The 10,229-nt window shown below is 47.8% G+C and overlaps 1 long non-coding RNA gene across 2 annotated transcripts; it reads right to left on the reverse strand.

Annotated features, from left to right (window-relative positions):
* Window positions 1-246: 246 nt before the first annotated feature.
* On the reverse strand, window positions 247-2,976 carry LOC140430739 (uncharacterized). 2 transcript variants are annotated; one of them, XR_011949518.1, is made up of 3 exons: window positions 2,740-2,976; window positions 959-1,036; window positions 247-523 (listed from the first exon to the last, which is right to left on the reverse strand). It is a non-coding gene; the product is annotated as an uncharacterized lncRNA (long non-coding RNA). The 2 variants fall into 2 exon arrangements; XR_011949520.1 differs by lacking the exon at window positions 2,740-2,976 and adding an exon at window positions 2,534-2,558.
* Window positions 2,977-10,229: the final 7,253 nt, after the last annotated feature.

The raw sequence follows: 10,229 nt of genomic DNA on the forward strand, positions 1-10,229 counted from the left end.
ACACACAATCTGCTGGGAATTCCGCAGTGAGTAACTCACCTCCTAACTCCCCAAAGTGTGTCCACCGACTACGAGACACTAAGTCGGATGGAACCACGGCGCCATGTGCCACCACCAGAATGTGGTTTTAATACATAATATTATGCAATGTGGCTTGATGGTACAGTTAGAGCTCAGCTCAATTCCTCGAGGTCACTCTCTCATTGGGAATATCACATCATTAAATGAAAGTGTGACACAAATCACTGGAGATGAAATTATGAAATTTTATTGAATACACAACTAACGATACTTTGAATAATATTCATCCACTTTCCATTTCTTTATATAAACAGAACTCATCAGGATATAGACACTGAAACATCCAGTGTGTGGAATACAGTACATATGGACAATATTTCAGATATTGTGTCTGAGGGGCCTGTTGTTCAGGAACAGCAGCTACATTTGTCAGAGGATTTGCCTTTACACACACAGCCATTGGCACAGTTCGTGCATCCTGCAGGACAGCAAGAGCAGCAACCTGAGAGGACAGGACAAAGACACAAATCAGTAACAATCAATGAGTTGACTGAAACCCCCCCCCCAGAGCCTCCCATTGCAGCACTCAGCTCCTCACTCACAAACTCATCTGTGTCATATCCCCAAGTAACCCATCTGCAGAGGCTCAGCCTCAGAACACTGTGTGAGAGAGTTTGGGTGAAGATGTTCCACTCACTGTCTCCACTACACCATTTCTAATCATCAGTCTAGAATATCAACACTTTCTGATGTGACACTGAGACACTTCTTTAACCAGCAGCTTCCTGTCTCCACAATCTTTAGTCTGGATATGGAATCAATTTGATGGGAATGAAATCCTGGATCTGGTACTTGTGTGTTCCTCCGAGTTCGATTCAGAACTATCTGTCACATCAATACAATGTGAGCAGTGTGAAACTCTCCCCCTGTTACTCACTTTTCTGGCAGCGTCCAGCTTTGCTGGTGGGACATCGGCAGTCGGAGCACCTGCAGGTGTTTTCACAGGAGCAGGATCCTGAAAAGAGGAGAAAGACAGACATTGAGTTGTGTTCAAAGCCTGAGAAATGCCGCCCATGCCGCCGTGTGGAGGAGGGCGGGCTCTGCGTCACATTCTCTTCTGCAGTGAGTTGAATAAAGAGCCTCCCCTCCAATGCTGCAGCCTCAGTGGGAGTGAGCCGGCACACTCTGCTAAAAACACTGACTAACTTCTGCAATGGCTATCCTGAAATGTGCACCAGCCAACAAGGTACAACATCTGTTCATGATAAGCTAAACAAGAAGACACCACTGCTCATCCGATCATTCGCAATAAAGAATGTAATAGAAGCAGTGTGGGAAATTCCAATAGGCACCGTGTTGTTCCATAATAGCCTGAAAATATTCCAGCAATTCCGGCCAGAGGCTGCAGTCAAGTGGCTGGCAAGGTTAAAAGCAGTGCCCATCGAATTGCATGCAATCATCGGAACTGCACCACATGTGACAGTCTTATCAGTTTAGTTGCAATAATGCAATTACATTTATAAAGAATGCCTTGTCATTCACTGGTGCACATAAACAACTCTATAGTTATATCCATTTCGGGGAAACTTTTGCCCTGGGCTTGATTTACACTAATTAATAAATGATTCTAAATATCTTCCCGCACTTAAGTAGTTATGTAAAAATCACATCAGAACTGTTCTCTGAATATTTTACATTGTAATGTGGGCGGGAGGTGGCGGGGAAGGGTCCAACTAGGGGCCATGAATGTAAAAGGTAGTCAATTTAAAAAATCTAGTAAGGAATTCAGGAGAGGGCGCAGTGGTCAGCTCTGGTGCCTCAGAGCGCCAAGGACCAGGATTCGATCCCGGCCACGGGTCACTGTCCATGTGGAGTTTGCACATTCTCCCCGTGTCTGCGTGCCACCCCCACAATCCATAAAATGTGCAGGGTAGGTGGATTGGCCACGCTAAATTGCTCCTTAATTGGTGAAAAACAATGTATGGGGGGGGGGGGGGGGGGGGGAATTCAGGAGAAATAGTTTACTCAGAGGGTAGTCAGAATGTGGAACTAACTACCACATGGGGGATTGAGGTGAATAGAATAAACACATTAAAAGGGAATCTAAATAAATATTTGAGGGAAGGGAATTGGGAGATTTATTTTAAGCACAGGCGTTGACCAGTTAGAAACCGAACCACCTGTTTCTATTTTGTGAATTATGTAATCCAAGAGTGCAACAGGTTGTTTATTACAATGCTCACCATTTATCTTACAAAGCACAGATGTTCAAAAAATATATAGTTACATTATTTCAAAAGTATAAGCATTGTAAAAAAGCGCTCACAAACATTTTGGGCCAGTTAGAGAAGCAGGAGTATTTTCAAACAAAATCAATCCAGCTTGTATTCAATAGGTGGAAAAGTAATCAATATTTTTTTTATGTCAGCACAGCACGTGTAAAACATAAAAATACACATTTCACTTCTGTCACTGATAACTTTATTTGACCGTATGCATTAATAGTGCTTACGTGGGGAAGAAAGAATCCTGGCTTGGTTCTATGCCTTGTTGCCTTCAGAACATGACAAATAAAATTTATTTATTTAACTGGAACTTTTTCTTTTAATAAAATGAACACTAAATTTAACATTTGCTCCAATTGAAACTATAGAATCACAGAAATCTACTGGACGTATGGATCAAATTTTTATTTGATTTTTCGCAGTCACCACTCACCATCCAGGCACACACAGGGCTTCGAGTCAGACATTTCACTAACTTCTTCTTCCGCTTCCAGTCCTCACCCAGTCAGCGCTTCCCGATCTTGTGCCGTTTGCTGAATGGGAGCCGAGTTTTATGGGTTTGTGATCGGTTGCGAACCGGCTGCAAAACCGGGGAAAGGGCGGCTCGGTGCCGCCTGAATGCACACGGGGAAGCCAAGTGAGTGAGCGGCTGAAAGTTTGAATTGCACCCGGCTCCTTCACTCACAACACGGCCCAAAGAGATTTCTCAATGACAGCAATTTCACAACATTTCCTGTGGAATCAGCGTGTGTGTGCGCGTCTGCAACACGTTTCCCCCTCACAGTGTGGGGGAGAGCAGCATCCACTTTCTGGTGCTGGGAGAGAGCAAGTGAGTAAATCAGTGAGTGAAGAATTATCAAGGTGATGGGAGGATCAAAGGCTGGAGAGCTAGAATTTTAAAATTGCAGCTGTAACTAAATTGGGGGATAGTTTTTACAGGAAAAGATTCAGAAGAAAGTAAAGATGGGGAAGAGGGGAGGAGGATGTGGGTGAACAGTGAGACCAAGAAGTGATGACAGATATCCTTGGAGAGTCTCAGTGGAAGTAGTGAGCCAATGTGAGATTGTAAGGTCAAGGGGGTGGCTGTGAACATGGATTGGGGATTCACCAAGAAGAGAGAGGCTATGGGAGGATAAGAGGGCAGTGAGCTGATTGGAGAGAGAAGATAGTGAATCGAGATGGAGGTTGAAATCATTCCGGACCCTGGGTGAAGTGGCTGAGGGAGATCATTGAGAATGCTGTGGACAGTAGAGTGATCTCTGAAACAATGGATCAGATTCAGTGCAGACACTCCCAATAATTACTGGTAAAGGACAATTTAATAACCATCAGGAGGTGAAATCTCCTCAAATATCCCCATCCTGTAAGATCTAGAAGCCCAGCACATGAAGACAAAACACAACACTGATCATATTCAACCATTTCCAGCCAGAATACTGAGTGGATAATATATCCTGGTCTCCTCCTCTGGTCCCCAGTATCACAGACACCAGTCATCAGGCAATTTGATTTTCTCCATATGATATCAGGTAACAGATGAAGACACTGGATACAGAACCCGACATCATCCTGGCAGTCGTACTGAAGATAGCCCAGTCCATAGCCAAGCTGTCCCAGTAGAGCTACAACAGCGTACAGCTACAACTGGACAATGTGGACAATTCCTCAGCTGTGTCCTGTCCACTAAAAACAGGACAAGTCCAATGCTGGTAACAATTTCCCCATGAGCTTAATGTTCATCATCACAAGGAATTGGAAAGTGTTCTCTAATGTGCTGTCAACTAGCACTTTGTCACCAATAATCTGATCACCGATGCTCAATGTGAGGTTCATTAGGGCCACTTAGCACAATACAGCCTTGGTCCAAGCAAGGGCAAAAGAGCTGAATTTCAGAGGTGAAGTGAGTGCAATTACACTTGGTGTCAGTGTATCATTTGACTGAGTGGCATCAGGAAGCTGGAACAAAACTGGAGTCAATGGGAATCAGGGGGAATAGCAGGAAGGAAGTGGAAGGTGGAGCTCAATCAACTCCATTTCAGGACATGACTCAGGATAGTGTCTTAGGACCAACCATCTTCAGCTGCTTCATCAGTGACCTTCCCTCCATATTAAAGTTAGAATTGGGGTGTGGTGTCAGAGCCGGGGAAGATAAACAAGGTGTTTAAAGAGTACTACCAGAGACTGTGAGAGGCAAACCCAGGGACTGCCCTCTTCTCCTCCCATAGCCTCTCTCTTCATGGTGAATCCCCAATCCATGTTCACAGACACCCCCTTGATCTTACAATCTCACATTGGCTCATTACTTCCACTGAGACTATCCAGAGGGGGACAGAAGGGGGACATGGGGCAGTTTCTGCACGAGCTGGAGTTTCCCCAGATGGAGGGAGCAAAGAGGCAGGCATTGGAGGCGCCCCTTGGTCTGAGGGTGGTGCTGGATAGTATTAGGGGTATGAAGTCGGGGATGGCCCCGGGGCCGGATGGGTACGCAGTGTAATTTGATCAGCAATTTGTGGCGGTCCTGGCACCACATCTGTTGGGGGCGCTTGATGAAGCGCTGGAGAAGGGAGACTGCTGGAGATGATGAAGCAGGCAGCAATCATGCTAATCCCAATAAAGGAGAAGGATCTGGTGGAGTGTGGGTAGTATGGGACCATATCACTATTGAACACGAATGTGAAAGTCTTGGCTGAGTTGTTGGCATGGAGGACTGTGTCCCGGGAGTGGTTGCAGAAGAGCAAACAGGCTTTGTGAAGGGCAGGCAGGTCGCGAGTAATATAAGATGGTTGTTGAATGTAGTGATGAATCCATCGGGGATTCTGGTACCGGAAGTGGTGGCGTCCATGGACACGGAGACGGCATTTGATCGGCGGTACTTGTTCGAGGTTTTGGGGCGGTTTGGGCTGAAATTTATGGCATGGGTGCGGTTGCTGTATGTGGCACCAAGGGTGAGTGTGAGGACGAATAATATGAGTTTGCGATGCTTTGTCTTATACAGGGGTACGAGGCAGGGGTGCCCGCTGTCACCATTATTGGTTGCGATGGCCATAGTGCCATTGGCAATGGCTCTTAGAGGGTGGGCAGAGTGGCAGGGGATTATGAGGGGACAGAGGGAGCATTGGGTGCCGCTCTATGCTGATGACCTGTTGCTGTATGTTTCGGATCCGCTGGAGAGTATGGGAAGGATAATGGGCCTGCTGGGGAGGTTTGCAGGGTTCTCAGAGTACAAACTAAATGTCGGGAAAACTGATGTTTTCCCGGTGAATGACTGGGACAGCGGACTAATGTAGGGGGCATGCCATTGACGGTGATGAGGGATAGGTTCAGGTATTTGGGAATTCAGGTAACAAGGGACTGGGCTGAGCTTAATGAAGCTGGAGGAGGAAGCCAAGGGGGATCTCAGAAGGTGCGATCCATTGCACTTAACTCTGGCGGGGAGGGTCCAAGTGCTAAAAATGAACATTCTGCTGTGGTTCTTGTTTATCTTTCGAGCTCTCTCGATCTTTACACCAAAGACCTTTTTTTCAGAAATAGGAGGCGATTTCTGACTTTGTATCAGCAGGGAGTGTGAAAAATGGGAAAATGTTGTACAGTCTGTACAGTTGATTGCTGGGAAGTATATTTCCCGGGGTCTTTCTTTGCTGTAACCTGTTTTGATACATGTTTGGAATAAAATATATATTTTTTAAAAGGTCGGAAGTGGGGATGATCACTGATGTAGAGTAACATTTCCCACTCCTCAGACACTGGAGCAGTCCATGTCTGTATGAAGCACAATGTGGACAACATAGAGGTGTGGGATAAAAAGTGGGAAGTAATGTTCCCAACACACTTGTGCCAAGAATGATCATCTCCAACAAGAGAGGCTCGAACTACCTCCCTCTAGAATCAATGGCATTACCTTCACTGAATCCCCTACTGTCAACATCCTGGGGGTTACCATTGATCAGCAATTGAACTGGACTAGCCATATTAATACTGTTAGAGGTTGCAAAACTGTGCAGCAAATAACCTATCCCCTGACGCCCCAGAGCCTATCAGCTATCGACAAGGCACCAGTTAGGAGTGTGATGTTAGACTCTCCACAGGCCTGGGTTAATGTGGCTTCAAAAACACTTAACACCTTCCAGGACAATGCATTCCTGCATAATGACGACCCCATGATTGCCCTTAAACATTCGTTCCCTCCATTGCAGCTGGGTGTACCATCTACGAGATGGACTGCAGGAACTCACCAGGGCTCCTGAGACAGCACCTTGCAAATCCGGGACCATTACCATTTAGGACAAGGCCAGCAGCTACATGGGAACATCAGCCACTTGCAAATCCCCCCCCCCCCCCCCCCCCCCCCAGGTCACACACCATCCTGACTCTGAGCTGTATCACTGTTCATTCACTATTGCTGGGTCAAAATCCTGGAACGTCCTCCCTAACAGCACTGTGGGTGTACCTACACCACAAATACTACAGCGATACAAGAAGCTGGATCAACACCACCCTGCAAGGAGCAACTAGGGATGTGGAATAAACCTTGGCCTTGTCAGTGATGTCTCCACCCGCGAGAGAATTAAAAATGAGATGGTGGAGCAAGTTTTCAAAGATAAAGGTTGGCGGGAGAGAGCTGGAACCGAGGGTATTGCAGGAGGATTCTGGAATGGGGAGCTGTGTTGAGGGACCAGAGGAGAGGGGGGATAGTATGTAATCTGGAGCAGCCGCATGTGGCAGGGAATGGGGAAAGCAGTTCCTGGTCAGACCCATTGGTGAATGAGGATGGACCCGGGGGGATAGAGAGGATGCTGTGTTCCCCTTGTAGACTGGAGTTTGATTTTAGTCACTCTGCCAATATTGCAAATCACAAAGGACCCGATCGGAATCGCTGTCATTGAGAAATCTTTTCGGGCCGTGTTGTGAGTGAAGGAACCGGATGTAAATCGAACTTTGAGCCGCTCAGTCACTTCGGAAGCCCGTGTGCATTGAGGCCGGAGCGAGCTGAAAGTTTGAATTGCACCCGGATCCTTCACTCACAACACGGCCCCAAAAGATTTCTCAATGACAGGTGACCTCTGGACCGTGTGCACCTTCCTGTCTGCGGAAAGACTGAACTACACTGAATATTGTTATTAACTCTGTCAATATCTAGAATCAGAACGAATCCTGTTGGCAATCTATAATTTCAAATCTCAAATCACACTCAATTCCTGGCACTGGATTGTGTCCAAAACTCATCCACAGGTCTGTGCAGATTCCAGTCTGTTCAGCTGCTCACTGCAATGAAAAGTTGTCTGTTTGGTATAGTGCTGAGCTGGTTAATTGTTCACTGATGCTCACTGTTGTCTCGAATCTCTGTGTTCTTTGTATTTTCTCCAGCACCAATTCAGTAAATAAAACCACAAAACTACAATTACTGGTGTCGGTTGGAGAAAGGGTCTGACATGTGTTGTAAATGGTCAAGTTTCCAAAATTAAAAATGTTACATTTGAGTTTACCCAGTCGCTGCTGACACACACGTCACCATTAACATCACTAAATTCAGATGACATGCTCATTTAATGGTTGCTATTCATCGGATCTTCCTGTGTGTAAATATCTTGTGGTGCTTCACATTACAATAGGAATTGTTCTTTGAAAGCATTTCACCTCTTCCTGACGGCCCTCTTACTGCCGTGTTACTGACAGAATTCTGTCGACAGGGCTGCAGTGCTGCCAGCCCTGCTGTATGTGTCAGAGACATCGAGAATGTACAGCAGATACCTTCAATCCCTGGATAAATATCACCAGGACTCCCCTACAAAATCCGGCAAATTCAATGGCAGAATAGGTGCTCCCATGTTAGTGTCCTCTCTCAGGCCAACATTCCCAGTATGAGGCACTGGTTATGGTTATCAGCTACACACTGGGCAGGGCCATCTGGCCCACATGCCTGATTCAAGACTCCCAAAACAAGCTCTCTAATCTGACCTACATCATGGCAATGATTTACCAGGAGGGCAATAAAATGTTTTCAGGAACATCCACAAAGCCTCCATGAGAAAATGTACCAGCCCCACCAATTTGCAGGCACCTCTTGCTCGAGATGACCAAACTGGAGACAAAACATCCGGGAATGGGCCAACCATTTTGCGTGTCTTCGGTAGGCCAGGTGGAGGCCATGCACAAACAACGAAAGGAGGTTCCTGATGCGCGATCAATCACTACTGAAGCGAGATTTTAGTCCAACTGAAGGCTTTAATGAACAAGTAGTTACCCCAGCAGCTCCGGTACAGAATGACTGCTGTGGGTGAAACACAGACTCTTATGCTCCGCCTGCTGGGCGGAACCAGCAGGCAGGTTCTACCACTCATACTACAGGAAAGGTGCATCCCACCTAGGTACCGCGATGCCTCTAATATAGCATACCACATTCACCCCCTGTTTAAAACAGAGTTAGGCAGGGGTAGTGGCCTTGCTTTTACAGTGGGAGAGGTTGTAGCGGTACCCTTCGGTGCCTTTACATGCAATACACATATTTACAGACAATTATTAACAAGTTCATTTTACAATGAAACTATCAGCCGGTCGGGGGCCCTGGTCGTCCTCTGCGATCGTTGCAGTCCTGGCGGTGATGCTGGCATCGGCTCGGGCATCCGTGGCTCTGGGAGCATGTTGTCTTCAGCTTCATCGCATCCGGATGGGGCCAGTGGGAGGACGGATCCTCCTGGGAAGGGGGCTGCGGTGGTGTGCGCTGGTGAAAAAATGGTTGGGGTTGAAGGGGGGGACCGGGGGTATCCAGCGGGGGTCAGATCCCGGATGGAGACCGTATCTTGTCGGCCGGCGGGGTGCGCCACATAGGCGTATGGTTGGTTAGCATGAAGGAGATGTACCCTCTCGACCAATGGGTCTGACTTGTGGGCCTGTACGTGTTTGCGGAGTAAGACGGGTCCGGGGGCTGCCAGCCATGTTGGGAGCGAGGTCCCCGAGGAGGACTTCCTAGGGAAGGCAAGGAGACGTTCATGAGGTGTTTCATTGGTAGTAGTGCACAGTAGTGATCAGATGGAGTGAAGTGCATCGGAGAGGACGTCCTGCCATCGGGACACTGGGAGATTCCTGGGCCATAGGGCCAGTAGGACGGCCTTCCAGACCGTCCCGTTCTCCCTCTCTACCTGCCCGTTTCCCCAGGGGTTGTAACTGGTCGTCCTGCTGGAGGCAATGCCCTTGCTGAGCAGGAATTGACACAGCTCGTCACTCATGAAGGAGGACCCCCTATCGCTATGGATGTAGGCGGGGAAACCGAACAAGGTAAAGATGCTGTGGAGGGCTTGAATGACGGTGGTAGCCGTCATGTCGGGACAGGGTATGGCGAAAGGGAACCGGGAGTACTCATCAATCACGTTTAAGAAATACGTGTTGCGGTCGGTGGAGGGAAGGGGCCCTTTGAAATCCACGCTGAGGCTTTCAAAGGAGAGGGAAGCCTTCACCACAGGTGCGCTTTCTCTGGCCTGTAGAAGTGCGGCTTGCACTCTGCGCAGATTTGGCAGTTTCTGGTTACGGCCCTGACCTCCTCGATGGAGTAGGGCCGATTGCGGGTTTTAACAAAGTGGAAGAACCGGGTGACCCCCCGAGTGGCAGAGGTTGTCGTGGAGGGTCCAGAGTCAGCCTACTTGTACACTGGCACAAGTATCGGGGACATGGCATCAGGAGGCTTGTTGAGCTTCCCGGGACGATACAAGATCTCGTAATTATAGATGGAGAGCTCGATCCTCCACCGTAAGATCTTGTAATTCTTAATTTTGCCCCGCTGTGCATTGTCAAACATGAAGGCTACCGACGGTTGGTCAGTGAGGAGAGTGAATCTCCTGCCGGCCAGGTAATGCCTCCAATGCCGCACAGCTTCGACGATGGCTTAGGCCTCCTTCTCGACGGAGGAATGGCGGATTTCTGAGGCGTGAA

This window comes from Scyliorhinus torazame, chromosome 10 (assembly GCF_047496885.1).
Source record: "Scyliorhinus torazame isolate Kashiwa2021f chromosome 10, sScyTor2.1, whole genome shotgun sequence".
NCBI classification, from domain to species: Eukaryota; Metazoa; Chordata; class Chondrichthyes; order Carcharhiniformes; family Scyliorhinidae; genus Scyliorhinus; species Scyliorhinus torazame.